This window comes from Leptonychotes weddellii, chromosome 5 (assembly GCF_054177405.1).
Source record: "Leptonychotes weddellii isolate Sample4059 chromosome 5, ASM5417740v2, whole genome shotgun sequence".
Classification (NCBI taxonomy): domain Eukaryota; kingdom Metazoa; phylum Chordata; class Mammalia; order Carnivora; family Phocidae; genus Leptonychotes; species Leptonychotes weddellii.
The window spans coordinates 2,220,947-2,231,697 of NC_138373.1; the positions used below are offsets into that span (position 1 = coordinate 2,220,947).

At 45.0% G+C, this 10,751-nt stretch overlaps 1 pseudogene; it reads right to left on the minus strand.

Annotated features, from left to right (window-relative positions):
• Positions 1–9,048: 9,048 nt before the first annotated feature.
• Positions 9,049–9,191, minus strand: LOC115939782 (U2 spliceosomal RNA; annotated as a pseudogene).
• Between the last annotated feature and the right edge of the window lie 1,560 nt (positions 9,192–10,751).

Genomic DNA, 10,751 nt, shown 5'->3' on the forward strand with positions numbered 1-10,751 from the left:
ATGGTGGTGGTGGTGGTGATGATGGTGGTGATGGTGGTGATGGTGGTGGTGGTGGTGGTGATGGTGATGGTGGTGATAATGGTGATGGTGGTGATAATGGTGATGGTGGTGGTGGTGGTGGTGATGGTGGTGGTGATGGTGGTGGTGATGGTGGTGATGGTGGTGATGATGGTGGTGATGGTGGTGATGGTGGTGATGGTGGTGGTGATGGTGATGATGATGAAGGTGATGGTGGTGGTGATGATGGTGGTGGTAGTGATGGTGATGGTGGTGATAATGGTGATGGTGGTGGTGGTGGTGATGATGGTGGTGGTGATGGTGATGATGATGAAGGTGATGGTGGTGGTGGTAGAGATGATTATGGTGGTGGTAGTGATGGTGGTGTGGTGGCGATGTGGCAGTGTTGGTAATAATAACGATCATGGTGGTGGTGATGGTGGTGGGGGGGTGGTGAAGAGGGTGATGGTGGAAATGGAGAGAAGTGGAAATCTGCACAATATTTAGAAAGCAAAATGGACCATATTTAGTGATTCTTGGAAATCACTTAGAATTAGAGGATGAGGAACAAGAATAAATCAAATTTATTTTGTAAAGAGTCTAGAAATTACGTTAAGTTGCTCTTTGCTTAGTTGAACATGCATATTTGTTAACCTCCTTTCTACAGTATGGTTTAACAATGGGCCTCAAATGGTAACAGTCTCCAAAGCAACCACCACCGTGCATGTGTTTGTGATTGCAGTGGTGGATTTGAGGCAGCTGCACATTTTGACAATCCTATCATCAACACATGGGGCTTGTTTCCCTTGCCTTGTGATCTGGGCTGGCCTAGGACTGTTTTGGCAAACTTGTGGGAGAAGTGATGGGCATAATATCCCCCCACAGCATCTTGTTTCTGAACCCAAGGAATTAAGACCCTGGTAATGGATGCTCTATCTGACGGCCTGGTCCCAGAGGGGTACCATGATGCATTGCCTATTTAAATTAGAGGGGGTTTAAATTACTCAATTTGAACAGTCCTCCCCATGGAAGAGATTAAATTCCAACTAATGGAGAGATGCATGAGAAGCAAGGGGCAAGACTCTGTCAAGCGCTATTCTTCATCCAACCTCAGCTCCTTGGAACAATGACTCCTAACTGACTGTTCAGGTTTTAGGAGTGTGTAAAATGAGGAAAATAAATCGATGATTTCACGTGGTAACTCTTAAGAAGTCTATATGGTCCAGTTAGGTTATTTTTGTTAACATTTCCATTGTAAAATGGCATTTCTTCCCAGGATCAAAGCTCATCCAAGTGATGCCTTCCTAGGAGCATAGGGATAAACTTTACACTCTGCTAATTGTATACCTGATTAAAACTTGAATGCATCAAAACATCCTTTGGAATAATTAGAGACACTTCACCAATAGGGGCACAAAGTTAAATGTGTCCAAACACATCTGAAATCAGCAGAGATGGAGCTAGGGAAATTAATATGGTGTTATGTCATTTTACAGTATTTTAAAAGAATGCAGAATTTGGCTTTCAAAGGATATGCTTTTTCATTTAGGGTAGAATAAGGTGCACTCTCCAGTCAAAATAAGTGGCCCATTCGTGTAAAGTTAATGTATGAAGTACAATTTATCTCCAGGTTGTTGAAGGGAGAGCAATCATTTAAGGGGCACTGCTGTTCCCTGGGAAAGGAGCCTCCAAGACAGTTTTGATCCATTGATGAGTGCTGTCTAATGCGCTCCCCGAGGTACAGTTTCCCTAAATCTATTAGACTTTTACAGTCTTCCAGGATGTGCAGTCTGGAGATGCTCTATCACACTGTATTAACTTGACAACGTAATGTACTGCCATCTTTTATTTTCATAGGAAGTACTAGGTTTGACCTTGAAACTCTTAACCACACTTTATAATCTTCAGCCCATCCTGGCAAAGAGGGCCCCCTAAGAAAAATGCCCCGGCAAGATTGTGAGTCCATAAAACCTTGGATTGGAATGACCGAAATGGGGGAGGTTTGGAGAGGAGGGGTCCTGGCAGATCTGTCTGGATCCACGGGGCAAGTGAAATGGGGAAGTGAGGAGTCATGAAAATTATTAACAGCTACTAGTTTACTGAGCTCTCACCTTGTGGCAGGCACTGCATTTCACAGAATTATCCTACTTCCTCCTTGTGAGAATGGACAGAGGCTCAGAGAGGCAAAGTAACTTACCCAAGGCCACCCAGCTAGTAAGTGGCAGAGCGTGGAACCAAACTCAGGTCTTTTTGACTCAAAAGCCAGAGCTTTTGAGCATGATGCAGTGGTGCCTCACCCTAAGATAAAATCTCTGCTTTTGAGCAAAGTTAAGTCATCTTGGGCTGTACTTGTCCATTTGGTGCCTTTGTGTATCATGTCTAACCTTTCCCTTCACTTGTCATAAGCTGATGGCTGGGCATTTCCTTCCTGGGTCCTTCCCTAGGAAGACAGAGTCCTTCTCTGGGGGCCCAGGATGGTGTGCTAGGGATACTAGGTGCATACGTTTCCAGAGCAGGAAATTGAAAGGGGCTGAAACAGTAGCTCCATGCAAACTTCCTAGATGCTGAGCCCATTCAGGGACCATCCTTTTGTTTCCCTGGACCAATTAGTTCATATGCAAATGCCAGGGGACACCTGAAAGTGCCTGATCTCTGCAGATATCTAGTAGGGCCTTTGAATGGCTGAACTGAGGTCCCAGAGGCCAAGTCAAAGGTCAACAGTTCACCAGCCAACAGTGGATGCAGACATCAATTGGTTGGGAGGGGCACTGCACAGATCCATGGTGGATACTCACATACTCAAAAATTTTCTTCTTCCTGCAAGCCATAAAGGCTTTTAATTATTGAAGAATGATCCTTGCGTCTGGCCAATTTATCAGCCTCTGGCAAGAGTAAAGAGTCAACCGGCTATGAATCCTATGTGATTACTAATAAGAACGACATAAAACGACACCAGTGCTGAGGAATGTTCTTGGTTGGGCTCCAGCCAAGGCAGTCCTGGATTGGATGACCCCAGGTGAGCTACTGCTTTCTTGGTGGTTCTAAGTGGATGCAGAAGGCAAATTCTCCCAAAAGGCTGGTACTCATCGGGCCGTGGCAGGATTGGGAAGTAGGCGAAGATGGTTTCTAGTAGGTCCCCAGGTGGACCCCTCCCTGGAAGGTCCCCCCCCTTCCAGGATCATGATCACTCCCTCCAGGCAACCAGGGCACCCCCAGAGCCTCCTCTATGTACTTCTTCACTCTGGGGCCCAGGCCTTCTGCAGACGTCCACCGTGGGGAATTGGAGCCAGCATGGCTGGGCTCAAGTCACAAGATAAACAGCCCAAAGGTCCATCAGCAGATGAATGCGCAGACTAATTGTGGGGCATCCATACAATACAAAAGTATTCATCCATAAAAAAGAACAAAATTCTGATAGACGATACAATGGGGCTGAACCTCAAAAATGATGCTGAGTGAAAGAGGCAGATGCCAAAGGTCACATGTGGTAGGATTCCATTTACAGGAAGTACGCAGACTCAGTAAAGCCCCAGAGACAGAAAGCAGATGGGTGGTTACCAGGGGCAGTGGGTGGGAGCGATGAGGAGAAACTGCTTACTGAGGGCTGGGTCTCCTTCCCGGGTGATGAAGATGCTTTGGAGCTAGGTACAGGTGTCCTGCAACCTAGTGAACGTACTAAATTCCACTGAATCCTTCACTTCAATATGGTTACTTTATGTCCTGTGGGTTTCACTCCCATAAAAAAATAATCAAATAAACGCAAAAACATCCAATCACAAGACCCTGTTAAACAAGCTAGGGAATGCCTTGCAACCCAGCAGGGGCCAATGAGATACCTTGGTTCACGTCCACAGCTGGGCTGAGTTCTAGGAGAGCCATTGCATTTCTGGTAGAAGTTCCGAGAGCTGACTTGCCTCGCTTGGCTGCCTAGTTCTCCCTCTCTTGAACACATGCACCATCAAGAACCCCAGAGCCATCTTGCGGTGATGGGGCTTCCAGCAGGAGGGAAAGGCCACGGGACCATGGAGAGGCTAGCCCTATCTGCCCATAGCAGCTGCTGAGTCAACACCTGTAACAGCCCCATTTTTTTTTTTTTTTTTTTGCATAGGAAAACTGGAGTCAGGTTGACCTCATGATTTATTTGGAGGGCCTTGAGAATGCAATCAGTATTGTCTAAGGTCCAAATTTAAGGAAAAGTAACTTATTTTATAATATATTTGGCAAATTAACTTTGTTTTGTACAGTGAGTTCAAGTTACTAAAGTTGAATTTTAATAAAATAGACCTTATACCTAATAGAACACATTTAACAAGTGAGGAAAAATTCACAGAATATTGCAATTCAAATATGGAAACCAGGGGCACCTGGGTGGCTCAGTGGGTTAACCTTGACTCTTGATTTGGGCTTAGGTCATGAGCTTAGGGTCATGATCCAGCCCCGCCCCCCCCAGCGGGCTCTTGTCTCCAGGTGGACCCTGCTTGAAATTCCCTCTCTCCCTCTGCCCCTTCCCCCCTAAAAAAAAAAAAGACAAATATGGAACCCAAACTAAAGACTCTTGTCTTTTTCATTGAGAAGAATCAATTCTTATTTGTTTAAACCATCTTAAAAAAACAACAGAAGCCATCATCTGTGCAGAGCTTGCTGTGGGACCTTCAAGAGACTGGAAATAAGGTGGGAGACAGATCTATACACGAATAATCCAACATTGTACGGTGACCACCATGTGAGAGCTATAATCGTGGATGCATGGGAGCCCAGGGAAGGCACCTGCACCTGTCATCCAGGTGAAGCGGTTGTTCACTCAGGGGAGGGGCTGGGGGCTCTGCCTGGGCAGAGCTAGTCTTGAGAGAAAAGACCTGGTAAGGCGCATGCAGGAAGCTGATCCCCGGCTCAGTTTTGCTAGACTACAGCATGAATCCGATAAAGGAAAAAAAAAGGTAACAGACATATCAGCAATCTTCCAACCACCCTCCCTGTTGGCCTCGCTGTGCTAACCTGTGCAGGGAGGGGACGGGGCTGGGGCGGAAGGCCAGAGCTGGCCCCTTTCCCTCCCTCGAGGAAGGACGGGGGTGGGTTGCAGGAGAAGAGAACAAGGGAGGGGCATTAAGGAATTAATGAAGGAGAGAAGAAAATGAGATGAGCAGCTCCCATTAGAACCAGGGCTTTGAGGAGAGAGGCATGGAAAGTGGGTTTTTAGGACATCCCTCTGTGTGTGAAGGCCTTCAATGAGAAATTGTCAGTAAAGACTATCATTAAAGTTCAGTGCTTTTTGGGGTTGGATTTTCTGTTGGTCACACTGCTGGCTGTGGGAGTCTCAGTCTCCTTTAAGGCAGGAAAAAGAACACCGGGTTTCCTTTGGGCGACAGTGAGGGATAAGGTAGGGGATGGAAGAGATGTGTAGATGGCTAGATGGAGAATCCCTGGGCTCTGGGACTTTATCCTGCAGGCAGAGGAGAACTTTTGGATGGGCAGACAAATTATGTAGCTTCCCTAAAGCTCAACTGCATCTATAAAATGGAAATCATGATGATACCCGTCCTATAGATCTGTGTCGTGGGTGTCACAAAAAAACCACACATGAAAATAGACTAACACATTTCCCAGCACAGAGCAGCCTCCTAATTAACCATCACTGAATCCAGATCTTCCTTTATGCCCCCAAACTGACCTGCCCCATGTCCTATTCATCAAGGACCCACCGTCTCTCTAGAGCTGTTCCAAAATTCGCACCAGGGAACCACAGTGGCAAGAGCTTTGTGATGATTTCATGGTTCATATCGAACTTCACTCCTTGATCCAAAGGAGGGGGTGAGGTGGGTGTTTCTGTGGGCAGAAGAGAAATACACACACCGTCTGCTTCATTATAAGGCTCTGATCCTTGAGCAGGCTCTTTATGCAGTTTGAGCTCAAGGGCCTGCCTGAAATGAGGAGCACAGATAAAAAGAATAACAAACATGTGTTACACATTTGCTCTGTGCGCTTCTGCACAGGATCCTCCTTAATCTTCACAACAGCCCTATTACATAGCTCCTTGTACCTGCTCTTTACAGATGAAGAAACAGCCCAGAGAGGTAAAGTACTTTGCCTAAGACCACACAACTAGGAAGCAGCAGGTCCAAGTGCTGAACCCAGACTCTTTGCCATTAGTCTGAGCTCTTGAATCCGAAGACATGCGCCTCTCTCAGGAAAGCCAAGAAATCCTGGTGGAGGAGTGAAAGTCCAAAAGTACATTAAACATAGTCATAAACGTACCTTGAAGGACCAGATGACTAGATTCTATTAGCATTAAAAAAAGTTAGCAGTTAGCATTTAAAAAAAAGAGGTATTTATATGTTCGTCCTCACCCTCATAACCCATTCTGTTCCAATAAATTAACTGTGCTCAGCTTTGCAGAGAAGCAGGGAGCTGCCCCAAATCAGATGGCTCCATACACACACTATTTCTCTTGCAGGATCATTCCTAGAGGGGATTTCTGCAGCCAAATGACACCAAGTGTGACCATTGCAAAGTACAAACAGGATTAAAAGGAAAACATCTGTGTTTTGCAAGGCTGCACTAACTCAAGACAAACAAGCTGTGTATATACTCAAATGCTCAGTGACTTCTGATGGCCTCCCCACACCTGAGTTCATTGAGTGGCCTGGGGCATGAAGACATATGTGTGATTCCATCATGTCAGAGATGGAGACCCTCCTTTTGTGGTGGTGGTGGTGTTCAAGTCAGTGAGTCGTTACTACACATCCCTCCTGGAATGAAGTCTTTGGAGTTTCAGAATAACTTCACATATGTACTACTATTTTATTAACGCTTCTCAGATGTCATGCAGGGCTCCGAACTTCAAACACAGCTAGCCAGGATTTGATCCTCAAAAGAGACGAGGAGGCTCCATCAAGATGCCCACATGCCTAAAGCTATTTGTTGGATCCAAAAAAACAGTCTCATTTTGTGGGGGGAAAAGAAAACTTAATTACCAGTGAATAAAGTAACTCTCAGAACATATGGTTTCAGGTTGTGCCAAGATTTGGGGCCAATTTATTACTTTATTATTATTGTTGTTGTTAATCTTTACTTGAAAGATGTATAAAGCCACTCAGTAAGTCCCTTTCTCAAGGATACTGAAGCCGGAGAGTCTCTGAAAGGCAAAGCTGAATGGCAGATCACAGATCAGAGCAAAAGCATTTTTATCATACATCAGCATTAAAGGGTAAAGGATGTTCCATAATGGCTTCCCCCCCCCCCCCCCCTTAACAAAGAAACTGCACTCTCCTTTGTTTGGGAAACTTTGATGCCTTCAAGAATAATTTGCTTTTCTGCTTCCGATTTTGTTCTTCTCCTTTGGCAACTGTGCTCGGCCTGCATCTAAACCAATATTTGGAAGGGATGTTGTTCTCTGTTTATACTTCCATGTTTCAGGGAAGACATCATGGCTGAAGGAGATGCAGTTTGAGAAAAGGTCTGTTCTCTGTTCTCCGCAAGCCAAGGAAAACATATTTTTAAAATCTTGCTAACACGTTAGCTTTGGCATCTTTAAAACTCATTTTTCTCCATATTTTTGTGTCTCTCCAACTTGGCTGTCGGTGAGCTGTGTGGTCTGATGAGTGACCAGAGGCGGAGATATGCATCGTAGCCCCATCACCAGCTGGCAGAGGGTGTCGGTTACAAGATCATTGTCCTCGTCCAATGGAAGGAGGTGGTTTTGAGCTGGACAAAGTGCCATCTGTGTCTACAGACACAGCTTGGAGATGGACCACACGTGAGAGCAGACGTTTGATTGCAAATTGTTATAATTGACCAGAAAGTAGAGAAACACAGCAGCACGTCCCCCACCACCACACACCCGGCCTGGTGAGCTGGATTGTAGGGCTGACGAATGGACTTAGGGCTTTATGAATGACCCTCTTCCTTTGTTGACACACAGGGTGACCCCTGTGTCCTCTAAATGGTGCAGGCCAGACATCTTTTCCAAGTCCTAATAGTTCCTTCCCTTTTATAAATGGCCAAATCGAAGCACATTAGAGCTCCCAGGGGGCCAACTCTTTAAATGCTTCCTGTAAAATGGGCCTCAGAGGCTCCTGCCTCCTTCCTAAATGGGCCTTCCTGCAAATCCCGGTGCACTTCCTCACACTCAGGCATCAGTGGGCTCTGCCGCATGTCCTTGCTAAGGCCACAGCAGCAACTGCTGAATATTTTATTAGTCACCGGTGTCTCTCCATGCAGTCCGCACCTGGATGTCATCTTTCCTGTTGTGACACACTTTTCTCTTAAAGGAGCCATTAGTGATGATGCGTTATAGTCTGTTCAGAAGCAAGGTCTCAACCAGCGTCCCTGTTAAGCTGGAAAACATTATCCTTTCCAGAAACAGGTCTTTGAAGGTTTGTGCAGATTTGGTAAAAAGGAACAATCCAAGGAAGGCCTTGCTTTCATGAAAGCCCCCTCTCTGTCCCCAACTGCCTTGCAGGTAACCCCAGGGGAGAAATTTTAAAAAGAAAATGTGGGCTTAGAAGACTCCAAAGGTTGCTTTTTCAGAAGGCACTAGTTTCTAAGAGTACTATTCTTAGTCTTTGGTTTTAGAACTTTCATGAATTCATTTATTCCTTCAGGAGATGTTTATTTAGTTCCTACTATGTCAGGCACTAGGCAAGTCACTGGAACCAGCCCCGAACAGTGAGACACCCACCTTGCCTTCGGAGAACAGAAAACCTAGTGAGGGATTCATTCATTCACTCATTCATTCAGTACTGTTTATTGAGTGCCTATTTTGTGCCTGGCATTGTTCTAGAGATTGGGATACACAGTGGTGGACAAAACAGGAAAATCATTCTGGTGGGAGATGGACATTTTTCAAATAATCACATAATGTATATAATTATAAAATGTAATAAGCACAGCAAAGAAATCTTCTTAAAAACACCTTCCATGGGATTCTATACCCAGCTAAACTATCATTCAGCAGTCAAGGCAAAAGGTATTTTTCAGATGTACAACAAATGAAAGACTTTATTACCAGTAGATACTCAATGTCAGAGGGAAGTGGACAAGAAAGAAAGGCATGAGAAATGAGAAACAGACAGCACAAAAATTCATGAAATTCACTGGCAAATGCAATGAACTACTGCTTATGTTAAATTGCTACTTTTTTAAACTGATAAGAACAGATACTACACTTGATCTTAGCCAAAAGGCCGAGAAAATTGCTACTTTTTTAACAGAGAAAAGAATTACAATTAATGAAAATGAGCAAAATAGAAAACCAAGTTAAAGGAGAAATAATATTACAAAGTAACAGAAACTGGCTTTTTAATTAAACAACTAAAACAGACAAGCCTCTAGCAAGATTTAAAAACGGATGGAGCTTTTCCACACTCCCCAGAGAGGGGTCCATACGGTGTTGTTCTGCGTTCCCATGATAACTTAAAGGGAAACTTTTACAATGTCTGCAGCTCTCAGTGTCCTGCAAATGAAGGAGGAGGAGGTCCTTAAATTCCTTGCAGCAGGAACCCACTTAGGTGGTACCAACCTTGACTTCCAAATGGAACAGTACATCTATAAAAGGAGAAGTGACGGCATCTATGTCATGATTCTGAGGAGAACCTGGGAGAACCTTCTGCTGGCACTACATGTCATTGTTGCCATTAAAAACCCAGCTGATGTCAGTGTCCTATCGTCCAGGAATGCTGGCCAGTGAGCTGTGCTGAAATTTGCTGCTCCTACTGGAGCCACTCCTGTTGCTGACCGCTTCACTCCTGGAAGCCTCAGGAACCAGATCCAGGCAGCCTTCTAGGAGCCCAGCCTTCTGGTGGTTACAGATCCCAGGGCTGACCACCAGCCTCTCACAGAGTGGCTGATGTTAACCTGCCCACCATTGCTCTGTGTAACACAGACTCTACCCTGGGCTATGTGGACATCGCCATCCCTTGCAACAACGAGAGAGCTCACTCAGCAGGTGTGATGTGGTGGATGCTGGCCCCAGGGAAATTCTGAGCATGCGTGGCACCATTTCCAGGGAACACCCACGGGAGGTCGTGCCTGATCTCTATTTCTACAGAGATCCTGAAGAGATTGAAAAGAGCAGGCCGTTGCTGAAAAGGCTGTGACCCAGGAGGAATTTCAGGGTGAGTGGACTGCTCCGGGTCCTGAGTCCACTGCTACCCAACCTGAAGGTGCAGACTCGTCCGAAGATGGGCAGGTACCCTCTGTGCCTATTCCGCAGCTCCCTGCTGAAGCCTGGAGTGCCCCGCCGGCCACTGAAGACTGGTGTGCAGCTTCCACTGCTTGGGCCACTGAATGGGTAGGAGCAACCCCTGAGTGGCCTTAAGCTACTCTTCCACACAGGCAAACAAAATGGAAAGAAGGTTGATGGAAGATAAACAGTTTCTTACAAAAGGGTATGAAAAAAACATAATGATAGGAATAGGAACAGACGTATAGCTGAGATTTGTTTTAATGAGGGAAATTAAAATAAAATAAAATAAAATAAAATAAAATAAAATAAAATAGGGGCACCTGGGTGGCTCAGGCAATTAAGCATCTGACTCATGATCTCAGCTCAGGTCTTGATCTCAGGGTCCTGAGTTCAAGCCCTGTATTAGGCTCCACAATGGGTGGAATAATAAATAAAAATAATAATAAATAATAAATAAAACAAAATAAAATTAGGCAGATACGATGAATAACTTTATGTCAACAAATTCAAAAGCTTAGATAAAATGAATAATTTTCTGGAAAAATATAGACTACCAACATCAACTCAAGAA